Below are 18,128 nucleotides of genomic sequence, written 5' to 3' on the forward strand. Positions count from 1 at the left end.
AAACCCTGGAGACAACCTGGAACACTTCCACAACCACACACAACATGTTACCAGGGTTCTTGGTGGCAGAGGGGACTTCATCTGTGAAAAATCACAAACGACCTGGAGTCAAAAGTGACTTAGAAGAGAAGGTTTTAGGGCTTCCCTGGTGTTCCAGAGGTTAAGAATCTGCCTGCCAAAGCAGGGGTCACCAGTTCTTATCCTTGGTCTAGAAAGATCCCACACACCACAGGGCAACCGGTAGTCACCACAACTATTAAGCCTGCGTGTTCTAGAGCCCGTGCTCCACCTGAGAAGCCTGAACATTGCAACAAAGGGCAGCCCGGCTCCCACAACTAGAGAAAGCGTGCACACAGCAACGAAGACCCAGTGCAGCCAAAAATAAAAGAATGGATGAATGAAGTTTTTAAAAAGAGAAGGTTTTAATAGGAATTTGATAACTAGATATTTGCTGGTAGTAAAAGTTAATAAATTTTTAGCATGAAAAAATTATTTTAAAAAAGAAGAGATAAGTTCCCTGGAGAAGGAAAAGGCAACCCACTCCAGTACTCTTGTCTAGAAAATCCCATGGACGGAGGAGCCTGGTCCTCATGGGGTCGCAAAGAGTCGGACACGACTGAGCGACTTCACTTTCACTTTAAGCAGCTAACAGCACTTACACTTTCCTGTTTACATACAAATAAAAACACTGTATGATATAAACTATATGATATAAACTGTCTTAAATATGTCCAAAAGATCTTTTCATACATCTAAAATAAAAGGTGCACATAAAAAATATGTTATGGTTTAATTAACAGTATTTTTTTCTTTCTTAGTGGAACACAAAATAATTGTTTGAAAATGGATGGCACCTTAGATTTTATGAAATTGTGTTGACAGAGCACTCACTGTGCACTGGAGACATACACTTAGCCAAACAAAGATCAAGCTTATAAATTTAAAAAACAAAAAAAAACCCACCAAAGACCAAGTTTCCACAGAACTCACACCTCCAATGACTCCCAAGAGGGTAGGTGGCTCTGGCTGCACCACACCCATTTCAAACAACTCAGAGGAAAGTGATTAGCCTGGTCTGGGGACATGATATGACCCCTGGAAAAGCCTCTGTGAACAGGGAGTGTTAAGTCCTATGATGGTGTCAGTCTGGGTGATGGCCAATCCTTGTGCTCGAGGTGAGGTCTACTTCCGGAAGAAGACAGAAAGCAGCATGAAACAGACAAAAATCACAGTCGTTTCCATGTCTGTCCTGAAAGACTGTGGGCATCTAGAAGTGGGGTTCTTGTTCTATATTGGACAGAGTCCAATCTGGAAAACAGAATTCAAGAGCTGTAGCTCAGCAGAAGTTGAAGCTCCAATACTCTGGCCACCTGTGTGCAAAGAGCTGACTCACTGGAAAAGACCCTGATGCTGAGAAACATTGAGGGCAAAAGCAGGAGGGGGCGGCAGAGGATGAGATGGTTGGATAGCATCACCGACTCAAAGGACATGAGTCCAAGCAAACTCCAGGACATAGTGGAGGAGAGGGAAACTGGAGTGCTGCAGTCCATGGGGTCACAAAGAGACATGACTTAGCAAGTGACCAACAACAACAACAAAGCTCAGCAGAGGGAATTAACATGGGAACTGGTCACAAGGTTTGCAAGTGAAGCAAGTGATGCATGCTCAATCGTGTCTGACTCTTTGCAACCCCATGGACTGTAGCCCACCAGGCTCCTCTATCCATGGGATTCTCCAGGCAAGAATACAGGAGTGGGTTGCATTTCCTACTCCAGGGTATCTTCCCAACCCAGGGATCAAACCTGTATCTCCTGCATTGGAGATACTTTACCACTGCGCCACAAAGGAAGCCCCAAAAGGTTTGGAGAATGACCAAAACACTAAGTGGTGGTGGAGAGCAAACCAGAGACTCAGCAGGAGCCCTCCAGCATGTTTAATAAGACTGGAGGAGCAAAGAAAGGAGGTGGTGATACCAATCAGGGTTCTTGACCTTCTCCAGTCCATAGAAATTGACCAGAGGCCAGACAAGAAATTCAGGCAAGGCTTTGTTAGAGCCCCTGCTGCAGCTGGGCTGGATGAAGCACAAACTGATACCAAGATTGCCAGGAGAAATATCAATAACCTCAGGTATGCAGATGATATCACCCTTAAGGCAGAAAGAGAAGAAGAACTAAAGAGCCTCTTGATGAAAGTGAAAGAGGAGAGTGAAAAAGTTGGCTTAAAGCTCAATATTCAGAAAACTAAGATCATGGCATCTGGTCCCATCACTTCATGGCAAATAGATGGGGAAACAGGGGAAACAGTGACAGACTTTATTTTGGGGGGCCCCAAAATCACCACAGATGGTGACTGCAGCCATGAAATTAAAAGACACTTGCTGCTTGGAAGAAAAGTATGACCAACCTAGACAGCATATTAAAAAACAGAGACATTACTTTGTCAACAAAGGTCCATCTAGTCAAGGCTACGGTTTTTCCAGTAGTGGTGTATGGACTGAGAGTTGGACTATAAAGACAGCTGAGCGCCAAAGAATTGATGCTTTTGAACTGCAGTGTTGGAGAAGACTCTTGAGAGTCCCTTGGACTGCAAGAAGATCCAACCAGTCTATTCTAAAGGAAATCAGTCCTAAATATTTACTGAAAGGACTGATGCTGAAGCTGAAACTCCAACACTTTGGCCACCTGATGCAAAGAACTGACTCATTTAAAAAGACCCTGATGCTGGGAAAGATTGAAGGCAGGAGGAGAAGGGGATGACAGAGGATGAGACGGTTGGATGGCATCACCAACTCAATGGACATGAGTTTGAGTAAACTCCGGGAGTTGGTGATGGACAGGGAGGCCTGGTGTGCTGCAGTCCATGGGGTCACAAAGAGTCACACGACTGAGCACAAAGGGTCACACGACTGAGCGACTGAACTGAAATGAACTGCTGCAGCAGGGGATACTGAGAGCAAGTAATAGGTTCCCTTGCTCGCTCCCTGAGTGGGGGTGAGCTTGTTTCTCATGTTAGGTGAGGGTGGTGTTGAGTGCAGGGGGCATGCTCAATACCCTGCTTTTGTTCCCAACACTCTGCTTTTGCTCAAGGCTCTTCAAAAGTGGCTGCTGGGTTTTTTGGTCTCTTTGTATCTTTTGTCCAGAATTTATCCCAACTGCACAGACACAATTATTTTTAGCTCCATATAGTTTCTTTGTACTTTGTTGCTGGAAGAGAGGTGTGTCCAGGTGCAAGCATTGCAGCAAAGGCTCCCGTCCTGGCCTGTCTCAGTGGGACGAAGGCCAGAGGCAAGTATCCCTCAGCTGGAGCTGGGACCACCCCTGAGACACTGTCCAAGGCAGAAAACAGGGGTGATAAATCCCCTGGCTCCCCCTCCTCTCACATCCTGGTCTCCCCTGGGGCCTCCACCTGTACCTTTAGCTGGAGGCAGTGGCCAGGGGAGCAAGGGGATGAGTTTGGGGGTGAAGAGCCAAGTGACCAGTATCATCTTACTCGTCTCTGTATCTCCAGGGCCCATACCGGGACAAGGTTCTGATAGAAGGAAATCAACTAAATATAGAGAGAAACAGAATTACTACCAAAATGCAAGACACGAGGTCTGAATAGTACTCCCTAGACTGGAGAGAAGAGGTAACTTACTCCACACTGAGGACACAGGAAAGGGTCACAAAGGACATGGGGAAGGAAAAGGTGAAGAAATAATGAGCAGAGGAGCTTCCCTGGAAGTTCCGTGGCTAAGACTCCACGCTCCCCATGCAGCAGGCCTACATTCAATCCGTGGTCAGGGAGCTTAATCCCACGTGCTGCAACTAAGACCCGGCACCGCCAAATAAATATAAATATTTTTAAAGGAAAAAAAGAAACAGGGACTTGCCCAGCGGTCCAGTGATTAAGACTCTGCCTTCCAAGGCAGGAGGTATGGGTTCGATCCCAGGTTGGGGAACTAATATTCTACATGCCTCACATAGTGCAGCTAAAAGTTAAGAAAGAAAAAAGAAATAATCAGCCAAGGTTTGCCAATGAAACAAAAAGGTGAGGAAGTTGGGCAGGCAGGGAGCCTGCACGCCTGAAGGCAAGACTATGAATACTTTTCAAGGAAACATAAAAGGTTCAGAGTCAGATTCCATCAAGTGCTTTTTCAGTTTCTCTTAAGGTGATTACATAGCTTTCCCCTTTCATTACTTACACAATGGATTAAACTATGTCCTAATATCAAAGCAATCTTCAATTCCATGAAGAAAATCTACTTGAAATTCTGCTGAATTCATCTTGCTGTTTTATTTAGGATAGTTGCATATATCCATATGTCATCTTTGTCTATGGTTTACTTTTGTGGGCTTGTACTCTTCTCCATCAGGATTATTTTGACTGTGAATTTAAAGTTCTGTGATTTCTTATTTTCTGACACATTTTGATAGCATGGGGGTTGTCATCATCAACCTCTGATAACTGAAGGACTCAGGATTTTGTGTGGAATTTTTACCCAGTCTCTGTCCTGTCATTCCTGCTACCCACTCTGGGGCTGGTTACCACCCCCATTGCCTCCACCCCAAGCCCCCACTCCTCGCCACCACAAAACCAGGTCTCTGCTTTCCAGCCATAGTGAGCGAAACTGTCACCTCATGGGTTTTACAGACGAAGCACAAAAAGGCCCTGCCCCTGTCTTGCCTAATTCCCCTCCCCGCTCATTTTCCATGCCTCCGTCTTACAGAAAGTCTTCCCTGATACGTTCCACCCTAGACCCATCCTGGCCTGTTCTCCTCACTTGTCTGTCTCCCCACCCAGAGCTAGAGCTTGAAGACTGAAAGTGTGCTTCATCACCAGCACCACCTAGGCACTGGTACAAGCAGGTACTTGCTTCCCAGTGATCAGGCAAATGCTGTGAGCCTGCGCCTGAGAAACAACAGGAGAAAATGTTGTCAGAAAATGACAGTCTGCGGGGCAAGTCTGGACCAAACGAATGGATCACATTCACTGACATACTGTCATTGCCTGCCTTCAAGCTATGGGCTTCCCAGGTGGTTCAGATGGTAAAGAATCTGCCTGCCAATGCAGGACACACAAGTTCTATTCCTGGGTCAGGAAGACCGAACCCTCTTTTGAAGAGGTCATGGTTACCCATTCCAGTATTCATGCCTGCAGAATCCGACGGACAGAGAAGCCTGGCGGGCTACAGTGCATGGCAAAAGAGTTGAACACGATTAAGTGACTGATCATGCATGCACGCCCCTTGAGCTATAAGAGCGGGAGAGGAGTGATTGTGAGACACTATGACTCCTAAAAAGCCTAGAATATTTATTAGTGCAGCTGGTTTTCTTTCCTGTGCTGACACTCACTGCCATCAGAACAGCCACCGCACCATGCTCTGAGGTCCAAGCCCACTTCACCCCAGAATCACATTCAGGTAGCACCTTCATGGACACTAACTATCATCACGCTTGTTTATTTTCAAGGTTTTGCTCCACACACAGCAGGGGCTGATCATAAACTCAGAAGACCACATGACCAGGAGGTCACGGGAACAAGTGAAGCCTGCTGGGTGGCAGATAGTCTACCACTCGGTTACTATAGCTGACACTAAAACACAGCTGATTCAACAGAGGCTAGAAATCTGGATTTTTATGTGAAATATCTTGATTATTAACATGTTGTCAATTAACAAGCACAGACATTTATCTTGGTATCTGGGGGCAAATAAAAAAAACTCAGTTATATATAACTGAGTCACTTTGCTGTACAGCAGAAACACAATATATATATATGTATATTCTTTTCATATTTCTTTTCCATTATGGTTTATCACAAGATACTGAATATAGTTCCCTGTGCTCTATAATAGGATCTTATTGTTTATCCATACTGTATGTAATAGTTTACATCTGCTAATCCCGAACTCATAATCCTTCCCTCCCCTTCTTCTTCTTCTTCTAAGTCGCTTCCGTTGTGTCCGACTCTGTGCGACCCCATAGACGGCAGCCCACCAGGCTCCCCCATCCCTGGGATTCTCCAGGCAAGAACACCGGAGTGGGTTGCCATTTCCTTCTCCAATGTATGAAGGTGAAAAGTGAAAGTGAAGTCGCTTAGTCCTGTCCGACTCTGAGTGACCCCATGGACTGCAGCCCACCAGGCTCCTCCATCCATGGGATTTTCCAGGCAAGAGTACTGGAGTGGGGTGCCATCGCCTTCTATCTCCCCCCGAATTGGTTATTTTGACTACAGAATTAAGGATTTCCTTAAGATACTAACAACAAAGTGGACATCATGTATCAGGAGAAACCATTTGTATCTTCTAAAAATCAGTAAGTGGTTAATGTCTAAAAAATATTCTAGTCAGAAATCTCAACTGGAAAATGGAGGGGAGGATATTCCCTGATGGTGCAGTGGTTAAGACTGGGGCTTTCACTGCTATGGGTCAGGGTTTGATCCCTGGTCAGGGAAATAAGATCCTGTAAGCCATGTGGCGAAGCCAAAAAAACAAAAATGGGGAAACAGCATGAACAGGCAATTTACATTAAAGAAAATACAACAAGGTAGCAAGCATACACATTCTCAAGTGTATATACTCAGTAGTAACCAGAGAAATGTAAAATAGAGTAAGACTGCAAAAGATTAGAAAGCTGGACAATGCCAAGTGTTTGCAGAGAAAAAGGTCTTTGGAATCCAGTGCACTCTGGGGAGATGCAGAATGGCGTGGCCTCACTCAGAAGCAATCAGTGATACTGACTGGCACACACTGTGAGCAGGCAGTCCCGCTCCTGGCCCACGTCCAGAGAGACTCTCCCAGAAGTCCATATGGGACATGTATGAGAGCTTCCCTCAGCACTGCTTGTAGTGTCTGGGCATAGAAATCAATGTGGGCATCCATCACCAGGAGGGAGAGAGGCACAGTTGGTGGATACACAAACTGGACAGTCACCATAGCGACAGGAATGAGTCATAGAAACATGGCGGTGAGTGATAACACTAGAAGAGTCTAACATGACACTACTTATGTAAATTAAAAATACCCTCCCATGGGGACGTCCCTGGCAGTCTGGTGGTTAAGAACCGGCCTTCCAATGCTGGGGACACAGGTTTGATCCCTGGTCAGGAATGAAGATCCCACATGTCTCGAGGCAACTAAGCCCAAGTGCCACAGTGAAAGATCCTGTGTACTGCGACTAGGAGTCCACACAGACAAAGAGAGAAGAAACAAAGGAGATAACAAACTAAATTTTTTAAAAGAGAAAAAATAAGAAAAAACATGCACACAAAACAATACACATTCTTGAGAATACATACACACAAGATGTGGATGTATTGGGTAGGGTAGAGATCTCCACTCAAATCCAAGTATTTGGGGAAGATTTGAGCACATTATATCATGATGGCATCAAGAGACTGAATACGTAACAGTTACATTTGGGGAAATACCTACAAATAAAACCACAATGATGCTCAAAAAAAAAAAAAAGAATACATACAATAAGAGCGTGTGTATTAAACAGAATAGTCGGCCATGGTGGGGGTGGGGAAGAGAATGAGACAGTGGGCTACACAGAAGAAAAAGGAATAAATTATAAATTTATAAACTATAAACCAATGAAAGCACGAAAAACACAAAAGACGTGAGGGGCTCAGATGGAGAAGCTGTTCCTTTGGAGAAGGAACTGGCAACCCACTCCAGTATTCTTGTCTGGGAAATCCCATGGACAGAGGAGCCTGGTGGGCTACAGTCCATGGGTCGCTAAGAGTCAGACATGACTGAGCATGCACACACACACAGGTTTACATCACCATCCTCATCACAGAATACAAGTCAGCGACATGTGGATCAAGGATGGAGAAGAGATGCCTTTCCATGTTCTTGTAGCTGCTCCTTCCAGAAGCACTAACAGATACCAGCGTAAGCGCTTCACCCTGCCGGGGAGGCTCTGGGTCTATAGCTACATGTGGTTTGCTGTTTGGTCCTCAGAGAATTCTCAGTCTTGTGGGAGATTAAACTTAGACACAAAGTGAAGCAACAAAAGCCACTGAACACAGTCACAGAAGAGACGTAAGGGATAAAATGCCCCATGGGTGGAGCCATGGCCAGAGTTTGGGGAGCAGAGCCTGTGGTGGAAGAGGTGACCTGAATGATCTAGGAAAAGATACACATGACACTGGGGATGGTCACGTGCCTTGCACCAGTGCTCTGCCACTGGTGACCGAAGACCAGCAAGAGAACCGATCACTTAACAGCCCAGTGGTCACCCCATGCTCTGCCCCTCAAGGCTGCTAGCCACGCAACAAACTTCAGCTTATTCCAAAGTCAGGAAATAGTGCTTTACCCGTAATACTCCAGAAATGCTGCTTTCTCCCGAGAGAGGGCAAAGGGCACTTGGTAATTTGGCTGGGAGAAGTCATTTCCAGGTATGGTTTCCATTTTTTTCCTGTGGAAAACAGGAGGGCCATTTTACAACAAAGGGTTAACAGGGCAGGCCTGAGACAGGCCTGAGCCAGTCGGCCCTTGGCTGGCACCTGGGAACTTGGATTTTGCTTCCTGATGTTTGCAGGACTGATAAGAGAGGCTCTTATTGCCCCTAAACTGTTTGTGCAAACACTGTTTTATGCTCAACACCTGCTTCCCTTCCAGGAGCCTGGAGTTTGGGTGGATACTAGGCAGAGGGTGCCCGGTGTGACCAGCACCCAGAAAAGACCTTGGGGCCCAGTCTCAGGAGAGCTTCCTGGAGGAATGTGCTTCAGCTGTGTTTGCACAGCTTGTCGCTGGGTGACTCCCCAGGAGAGGACTCTCAGAAACCTGTGCCTGGTCCACAGGGCTTGGCCCCTCTGGGCTCTTCCCTTTGCTGGTCTTGCTTTGTATCCTTCACAGTGATAAGTCACAGCCATGGGGATGACAATGTGAGAATGTGAGGAGTCCCGTGAGACCTCCTAGGAAATCTCTGAACCTGGGTGTGGTCTCTGGGACCCCCTCAACAACAGAAATTGATTCAAGATAAAAGGTAATATTGAAGAACAGACTTGTGGACATAGTGGGGGAAACTGGACTAAATACATACTTCTGCTTTCCTACCCTAAAATTCTTTGGAACGACAGAAATATTTTTAAACCACTAAATCAATAAGAGATCTGGGGAACAAGAAACAAGACCAGTGGCCAACGAAAGCACCTAAGACACTTCTGAGAGGCACAGCATACTCAGGGTCAGACTGCCCGATTGAACCACAACCCGGCACCAGCCTGGGAGGAGCCCGTCATGCAGGGTTTCAGGTTCCAGATCAGCAGAGGGAAGGAGGGGCAGGGGTGGGATCTGACAAGGAGATGAACTGGGGCACGGCAGCCGGGATGGCCAAGCCCCTGGGACTCCTCCCTGCACACTGAGCGGCCATGACACGAGCCCCAGCCCTGGACCACAGAGTCCACGAAGCAGCACGTCACAGTCTCCAGCAATCACCAGAGGCAGCAAAGAGGCAAGCAGGCAAACAAGAACCCTCATGCTCAAGTATGAGCATCTGAAGGCAGATGCCCCAGGTTCTTACCCAGCGTCATGAAATGGGAACACCAAGTTAACAGGAAGACGTATGCCTGAGAGGGGAGTTAATGGAGCACATTGTTGTTGTTTAGTCGCTGTCGTGTCCGACTTTTTTGTGACCCCATGGATTGCAGTCTTCCCAGCTCCTCTGTCCATGGAATTATCCAGGCAAGAATACTGGAGTGGGTTGCCACTTCCTTCTCCAGGGGATCTTTCTGACCCAGGGACAGAACCAGTGAGCCTGCTGCCTTGCAGGTGGGTTCTTTACCGCAGAGCCACCTAGGAAGCCCAATGAAGCATGTAGAAGAAATTATTAAATGTCTTTGGAAAGATGGAAGGGAGGCATGACTATGAAAAGCAAGAGCCAACTGTTGGTTAAAATCTCTACATGGTGAAATTAAAAAGTGCACACAGGGGACATCCCTGGCAGTCCAGTGGTTAGGGCTTTGCCTTCCAATGTAGAGGGTGAGGGTTTAATCCCTGGTTGGGGAGCTAAGATCAAAAAAAAAAAAAAACAACATAAACAACAGAAGCAATATTGTAACAAATTCAATAAAGACTTTACAAACAGTCCACATCAAAAAAAGATTAAAAAAGAAAAATAAAACCCTGTCAAGGGAATTACCTGGTGGTCCAGCGGTTAGGGCTCGACGCTTTCACTGCTTGGGTCCGGGTTTGATCCCTGGTCAGGGAACTAATGGAGGTGTAGCAAAAAAAAAAAAAAAGCAGGGTCAAGGGAAGTACTATTTGTGCAAAAAAAAAAAAAGGAGGACTTAAGAACATAATTCATACTTACTTGTATTTTCATAAAGTGTCCCTGAAAGGATATATAAGAAACTAATAACACTGGTTACCTGCTTTTGAGGTGACAGAGAACTTGGTGGGGAGACGGAGGGGCACCTTTTACTTACAGCTTTTAATACAGTATAATTTTTGAACACTGAATATCTTATTTATTTCAAAAATTAAATTTTAAAAAAGTAGAAACCTTGAAAATTGAATACATGATTTAAAAAAAAAAAACACTCCATAGATGGGCTTAAGAGTTGATGGGACAAAGCTAAACTAGATTTGTAGAATCTTCTAGAATGCAGCCCGAAAATGATAGAACATTTGACAGAAAAGTCAAGAAACATGAAGGATAAATTAAGAAATCTTAATATCCATTTTCATACTATTTTATTTTATGTTTTGGCCACACAGCATGTGGGATCTTAGTTCTCCAACCAGGGATCAAACCCGCGCCCCCTGTACCGGAAACACAGAGTCTTAACCACTGGACTGCCCGAGAGTCCCAAGAAATTCTAATACCCATTTAACAGTAATTCCAGAAGCAGAAAATGAAGAGAATGGAGGAGGTAGGGAAACATTCAAACTTCCCCAGGGCCAAAGAAATATTTATCCACAGAATGAAAGGGACCACTGAGAACTAAGCAGGAAGAACAAGAGAAATCCACCCCAAGGCAAATAGTGGTGAGATTTTAGAATACAAGGAAAAAAGAAAAAATTGTAGAGCTTCAGAGAAATAAACAGGTTAACAAAAAAAACAAACAAAAAAGTGAGAATCAGATTACAAAGACTTCTCATTAACCACACTAGAGGCCAGCAGAGAATAAAGAATTATCTTCAAAACTCAGACATTTTTAACCTAGAATCCTATACCCAGTCAATGGTATTCACGTGGAAAAGCAAAGTTTTTTAATATTTTTAAAACTTATGAAGGCTCAGAAAGTTTACCACCCATAGAATCTTTAGGGGAAAAAAATTTACTGAAGGACTCATGCGATCAAAACAACTAATGAATCCAAAAATGAGAAAAACAAGATAAAATAGTCAGTGATGAACAAATAATCAGTTAAACATATAACTGTTGACACATAATGTACAAAACCCCCAAATCTCATATATACAAATTATCTTTAAACATCAAGAGAAAAAATGCTTAGGTATGTGTGAAAACTTAAGGATACCAAAAGAGCTCAAATTCATCTATCATCAGGGAAATCCAAGTTAAAACCGCAATGTCATACCCACCAGAATGACGAAAATAAAAAAGAAATTACCAAGAGTTGGCAAGGATGTGAGGCAACCACACATGCTTCTCGGGTACATAAGCTGACGCAACCACTATCGCAAACTGTTTGGCAGCATCCGTAAAGACTGAGCATATGCACACTCTATGACCAAGCAGTTTCACTTCTAGATATGCACTCAACAGAAACGCATCCATCCAGCCAGCAAAGACGTGTACTAGGATGTTCATGGCGCACTATTCATGATAACCCCAAACCACCTAAAGCCAGCCAAGGCAGAATGGATATCCACATCGTGATACATACAAACAGTGGAACGTATACAGCAATGGAATGAACAAACCACAACCACACTCCAGAATCCTACAAATTACACAAATGCAATGTTGACAGAAAGCAGCTAAATACAAAGGAGCACGTACTGTACAATTCTATTGCTATCAAGTACAGAAACGGGAAAACCAGTCTATTGTCAGAAATGGCAGGGGTTATCCTTGGCAGTGAGCAGCAGGATGACAGAATCTGGAATGTGGGAAAGGTTGGTCTTATTTTTGTTTGTTTCTTGTTTTGCCTGCTGGTTAAACATGTATTTAGTTAGTCAAAATTCATCAAGCTGTTAAGATGTGTATACCTTTACATGTTCATGTTATACCTCAATAAAATGGTGTCTCCAAATTCAAGGGTGCCAAACACAAGCAGAGTAAGAACATGTAACTTTGTTCTTTGTAACTTCCATGTCTTGAGAGAAATAAAATAGAACAAAACGAAAAAAAAAAAAAAAGAAATCCTCAGTCAACCCAACAAAAAATAGGAAAAGGGTGGAGGCTGTCAGGAAATAAGCACAAGACATTGAAAACATAAAACAAGACAGCAGGAATAGGACCCAAAATAACATTAATAAAATATAAATAGGTTAAAGTCATTGATTGAAAGATAAAGATTTCACGCCCATTAAGATGGCTACTTTCAAAAAAAAAAAAAAACAGAAAATAACAAGCATTGGAAAAGATAAGGAAAAACTGGAACTCTTGCACACTGTTTCAGGAATGTAAAAAGGTACAGCTGCTGGGGAAATAATAAAGCGATACCTCCAAAAATTAAAAACAAAATGATCATACAATCTTGAAATGTGATGTCTGGGTAAATACCCAAAAGCACAGAGAGCAGGGTCTTGAAGAGGTGTTTGTACACCCATGTTCAGACCAACATTACTGACAACAGCTGCATGTGGAAGCAACCCAGATGAAATAACATGCAAAATGTGGTCTGTATGCACAATGGAATGCTATTCAGTCTCATAAAGAAAGAAAGGACACCTGCCACAACATGGACTGACCTTGAGAACACGACAGTAAGAGAAAAACACCAGTCACAGAAAGACAAATTCTACATGAGGTACCTAGAACAGGCAATTTCACAGAGACAGAAAGTACAGTGGCGGTTACCAGGAGCTGGGGGCAGGGTGGGGTGTGTATTGTTTAATGGGAACAGTTTAGATATTGCAGATGATAAAGTTCTGCAGGTTGGCTGCACAGCAACATGAATATACTTACTACTAGTGAACTGTACCGGAGAAGGCAATGGCACCCCACTCCAGGAATCTTGCCTGGAAAATCCCATGGACGGAGGAGCCTGGTAGGCTGCAGTCCATGGAGTCGCCAAGAATCGGACTCGACTGGGCAACTTCCCTTTCACTTTTCAGTTTCATGCACTGGAGAAGGAAATGGCAACCCACTCCAGTGTTCTTGCCTGGAGAATCCCAGGGACGGGGGAGCCTGGTGGGAGGCCGTCTATGGGGTCACACAGAGTCAGACACGACTGAAGCGACTTAGCAGCAGCAGCAGCAATGAACTATACACTTAAAAATGACTAAAATGGTAAATTTTATGATATGTGTATTTACCCTAACTTTTCAAAAAAGACAAACATTAAGGAATAAAACAAAATCTTCCTGTTAGGTAATCACAAGAGTAACACCTAAAACAAAACACAGAAAATCAAAAATAAATTAATATTACTAGAAGATATGCCAGATAAAGGGCTTCCCTGGTGGCTCAGCAGTAAAGAATCTGCCTGCAAAGCAGGAACTGCAGATGTGGGTTTGATCCCTGGGTCAGGAAGATCCCTTCTGGGAGCGATGGGATGGGAACCCATTCTAGCCAGGAGAATCCCATGGACAGAAGAGCCTGGAGGGCTACAGTCCACGGGGTCGCAAAGAGGTAGACACAACTGAAGTAATTTAGCACGAAGGCATGCATACACATTGCTTATAGGGTTCCCAGATGGCTCAGTGGTAAAGAATCCACCCGTCAATGCAGAATCCCCTGGAAAAGGAAATGGCAACCCACTCCAGTCTTCTTGCCTGGGAAATCCTATGGACAGAGAAGCCTGGTGGGCTACAGTCCATGGGGTCACAAAAGAGTCAGACACGACATAGTGACTAAGCAACAACATTGCTATGGCTGGCTCATAAATGTATATATTTAATAATATTACAAAAACGAATAGAACAAAAGAAAACCATTAGGGATCACAGTGGAAGTCCTTAACACAATTCTCAGAATCAATAGGTCAAGCAAAAAATAAGGGTCCGGAGAATATAAATTATACTTAGTAAATGTGAGATGAACATTTAATTTTGTACAGGGAAAAGTCACTAAAACTGACAGCTTGTTAGACTACAGATTAATTTCTATTTTTCATCTTTCAGCACTATGGCAGAATTGAAGTCCCCAAACCTTCCACCTACAAACTATCTTTTAAAAATGCTAAATACACACACACACACTTTTTATATGAAACTTTGGACTCAATGGACTAGAGAAAACAGTTGAAGCCAAAATTCAACACTGATAGAACTCGCAAAGAGGGTACTTCAGGGAGAAGGCGGGTGATCCAAAAAAGAGAATCTGTGGTCAGGAAGGAATGAAGAGGGAGGACGACGGTAAACAGGTAGATACATTTAATACATCTAGCTAACAAATAATAGCTAATAAACAAATCTAGCTAATAAATAATCTAAACAATTATCTAGCTAACCTAGAAAATAATAACAGCAATAATGTCTAATTTGAAGAGTTAAAGTAAGAATAGAGCCAACACCAAACAAGAGGTGACAGGAATTATAAGTTCTTGTCTCCATCAGGAGGACTGATTGATTATATGATCGAATCTTTCGACTCAAAAGGCTAAAATTTGAGTAAAATAAACCCAAGTTAAGGAGAAAGAAAAAGAACAGAAATTAATGACAGAAAAAATCAATAGGATTAATCAATAAATCCAAAAGCTAGTTTAATCAATAAATCCAAAAGCTGGTTATTTGAAAAGAAGTAAGCAAGCCTGGCCAATTAAAAAAGAGAAAAGGTGGACACACACGCACGCATACACACACACAAGTAAATATAAACAGGAAACAGCGCACTGCAGACATGGAAGACTTATTCTCTTACAACAGACTACTATACATAACATTATGTTAACATAAGTTAAATTTCTTTTTTTTTAAAACGTATGTTAAATTTCAACTGTGCTGATGATTTTCTAGGAGGACATAAAGTATTAGGTTGAAGAGGCAGAAAATCTTAGAAAAGCCAATCATGGAAAAAATGGAAAGGGAGTTAAATTCTAATACCAACTTCTTTAAAAAAAAAACAAAAAACAAAACACCACCACCAGCAGTCCAGGCAGTCTGCAGTCAGATTCTGCCAGACTTCGGGACCAGATCATTCTGCTTCAGAGCATGAAGAAAACTTTCCCCTCTCCACCACTGAGGACAGTATAACCTTGATTATGAACTCATACATGGGAGGAGGGTGAAAAAACATAACACCAATCTCTTATCAATACAGATCCCAAAATCCTAAATAAAATGTCAGCCAACTGACTCTGTCAAACAACCCATACATGCATTTTAAATTATCCCAGGATTTTGGCGACAGAAAAACTAGCAAAATAATCTCCTGTGATGTTAACAATGTCAAGAAGAACACTACATGGTCATATCAGTACATGCTATACAGAAGCATACAGGGAGGGGGTTGAAAGCCACAAAACATAAACTGACTTAATCTGATAAAGAAGATCCTTAGTGAGGAAACTGGCAACATTCCCCTAAAACCAAGCCCAGGACAAAAATGTCCTATTTAATAGTCAAGGCTCTGGAGAGGTGGTCCATAGAAAACAAGAAATGAGTACAAACATCAGAAAGAGACCTCTGTTGTTTAACAGAAAAGAAGACTGTCCACGTACAACAAGCAGACAAATCAACTGGAAAAAGGATTAAAACGAAGAGACCTCAGAGAGGACGCTCCAGGTCTAGTTTGGGGCACAAATCAAAGTTAGTTTGCTTCCTGACTTCGTCCTGCAAAGCTGTTTTCTGTAGAGTAAGGCATCGGGGATGACAGGCTTGCCCCCACCCCCAACCTCGTCTCCCATCTTAAATGAAACAGCATCTTGTTTGAAACTAGATGACAGAAATCTTCTGAAACCAAAATTTGACTTGTGACGACTCAGCGGCGCTTTATCTGCTGCCTGCAGCGCCCGCAGCTGCTGATGGATAAGCGCGTCACGGCGGGCGAAATGCTCCCGATAGAGGGCAAGGGCGAGCAGCCTCCGGGAACGCGTCTCTCCAAGCAAGCAGCGCTCATTATATAAACTTACCTGCTGGCAAACGCAGCGCCCACACCTCAAAAATGAGATATTCAGGGTCCGAATTCCCTTTTTTAAAAAGAATTCTAAAACTAACGGCGTTCCCCGGATGCGCGAGGAGGAGGCGTCCCCCTGCGCTCCTGACAGGCTGCGCATCCCGGGCCACCGGGCATCCCAACGGCGCCCGGGTCCAGGTGCGCCACGCCGGCCGGGCTAGCGAAGCGGGGCCCACGGTTCGCAGGGGCCCGGACCCCACGGCCCGCCCCGCCTCGCAGCACCCAGGACAGCTCCCGCGGGGCCGCTCCGGGGGCGCCTCTGGGGCCCCGTGTCCGCGGCGCCGGCCTCCGTCCAGCGCTCCCGGACACTCCTGGCCCGGAGGGGAGGCCAGTCTCCTGCCGCGCCACCTGCGACACGGGTCCGGCCGCCCGGGTTGGACGGGCCGGACGCCGCCTCAGCGAGGGGCAGCCCCGCAACCCGCGCCGGACCCCGCATCCCGGACCCCGCACCCTGGACCCCCATTCCGGACCTAGACCGGGACCCGCAGCCCGAGATGACCACGCGGCTCAGACGCGAGGCGAGAATGTTCAGCGCCGACCCCACTCACCCGCCAGCTCCCCTCCGCAGCCAGCAGCCGCCGCGGCTCCCGCGCTCCCTCACGGACTTCCCGAGGGGCCCCCGCCGCCGAGCGACGCCCCGAGCCGCCTGCAGGGGGCGCGCGCGAGCGGCGCGGGGCAGCCTGGGAGATGTAGTCTCGCGGCCCTGCGCCGTCTCCCGCCCACGCGGTGCCCAGACCGCAAAGCTCGGTGCCTAGACCGCTAAGCGTGGTACCTGATCCGCAGAGCTCGGCACTCGGACCGCAAAGCGCGGTGCCTGAACCACAGAGCTCGGTACCCGGCCGACCAGCGCGGTACCTGGACCTCAAAGCTCGATAGCCGAACCGCAGAGCTCGGTACTAGGACCGTTCAGCGCGGTACCGGAACCGCCCAGCTGGTACCTGAACCGCCAAGCGTGGTAGCCGACCAGCTCGGGAGGACCTGGTTGGAAACTCAAACGCCCCCTCGCCGCGGCTCCGCAGCGTTTGCTGCATTAAAAACTCTGGGGGTGGGGCCCAGCAATCTGCCTTTTGCAAGCCCTTCAATTGATTCTTAAGTTCCCTTAAGTTTGAGAACATCTGCTCTAAGTCCCACGCACCCACTCTTCTCCAAGGGACCTCAGCTCACCTGTGGCATCAGGTATATATATATGTACACACACACCAGTCCATCCCCAGGGGCACTGGTGGCCCAGGCCACCCCTCTCACTCCAGCCCTCAACTATCAGAGTCCACCCAACGTCTCCTCGAGAATGCCTCTGAAAAGTCAAAACTCAACAGGGTCAACACCACACTCACACTGCCTCATCTGGTTCTGCTCCAGTGAGCCTCATGTACATTGCATTTGTCCACTGGGGAGTCATCTAAGACCTTAGTGGAAGCTTCAGGAGCAGAATGGCAGGTCCCTGAATCATACTTGAGGGAGGGAAGAGGGAAAGAGGAGAAAGAAATGAAGCCCGGAAAATACCAACCCCTCAACATGTGGCGGGAACAGAAGGACAGGTGCTGCCTTAGGGGTTCCCTGGAAGTGTTGTTGAGGGAGGGTTGTTTGAAGATGTTTAAGTATTTATGAAAAGAATCCAGTTAAGATGGAGCTGTGGGCTACACAAGAAAGAAAAAGAGATCTCACACATATGATGCCTAAGAAGTTGTATGTATGCGATGGAGCAGGTGGAGTCTCAGCATCAGTAGGGAAATGAGCCGGGACTAGAGGTTCTCAGGGGCCGTATGTCCCCCACCCCCACCTCCCTACCCAGGAGAACTTGGAGATGGCTGGACACATCGTGGTTTTCATACTGGGGGGTGCCACCGCCATCTAGTGGGTAGAGGCCCCTGATGCTGCAACATA

General features: G+C 45.5%; 1 protein-coding gene across 1 annotated transcript in view; it reads right to left on the bottom strand.

The window, feature by feature from the left end:
- SPECC1 (sperm antigen with calponin homology and coiled-coil domains 1) overlaps window positions 1-16,890 on the bottom strand; it is a 206,724-nt gene extending 189,834 nt beyond the window's left edge. Inside the window, exons 1-2 of the mRNA XM_070773131.1 lie at window positions 16,793-16,890; window positions 10,134-10,202 (exon numbers count right to left, since the gene is read on the bottom strand). The gene's annotated coding sequence lies outside the window, so the exon portion shown is untranslated. The remainder of the gene's footprint in view (window positions 1-10,133; window positions 10,203-16,792) is intronic.
- Window positions 16,891-18,128: the final 1,238 nt, after the last annotated feature.

Source organism: Bos indicus, chromosome 19, assembly GCF_029378745.1.
Source record: "Bos indicus isolate NIAB-ARS_2022 breed Sahiwal x Tharparkar chromosome 19, NIAB-ARS_B.indTharparkar_mat_pri_1.0, whole genome shotgun sequence".
Taxonomy (NCBI): domain Eukaryota; kingdom Metazoa; phylum Chordata; class Mammalia; order Artiodactyla; family Bovidae; genus Bos; species Bos indicus.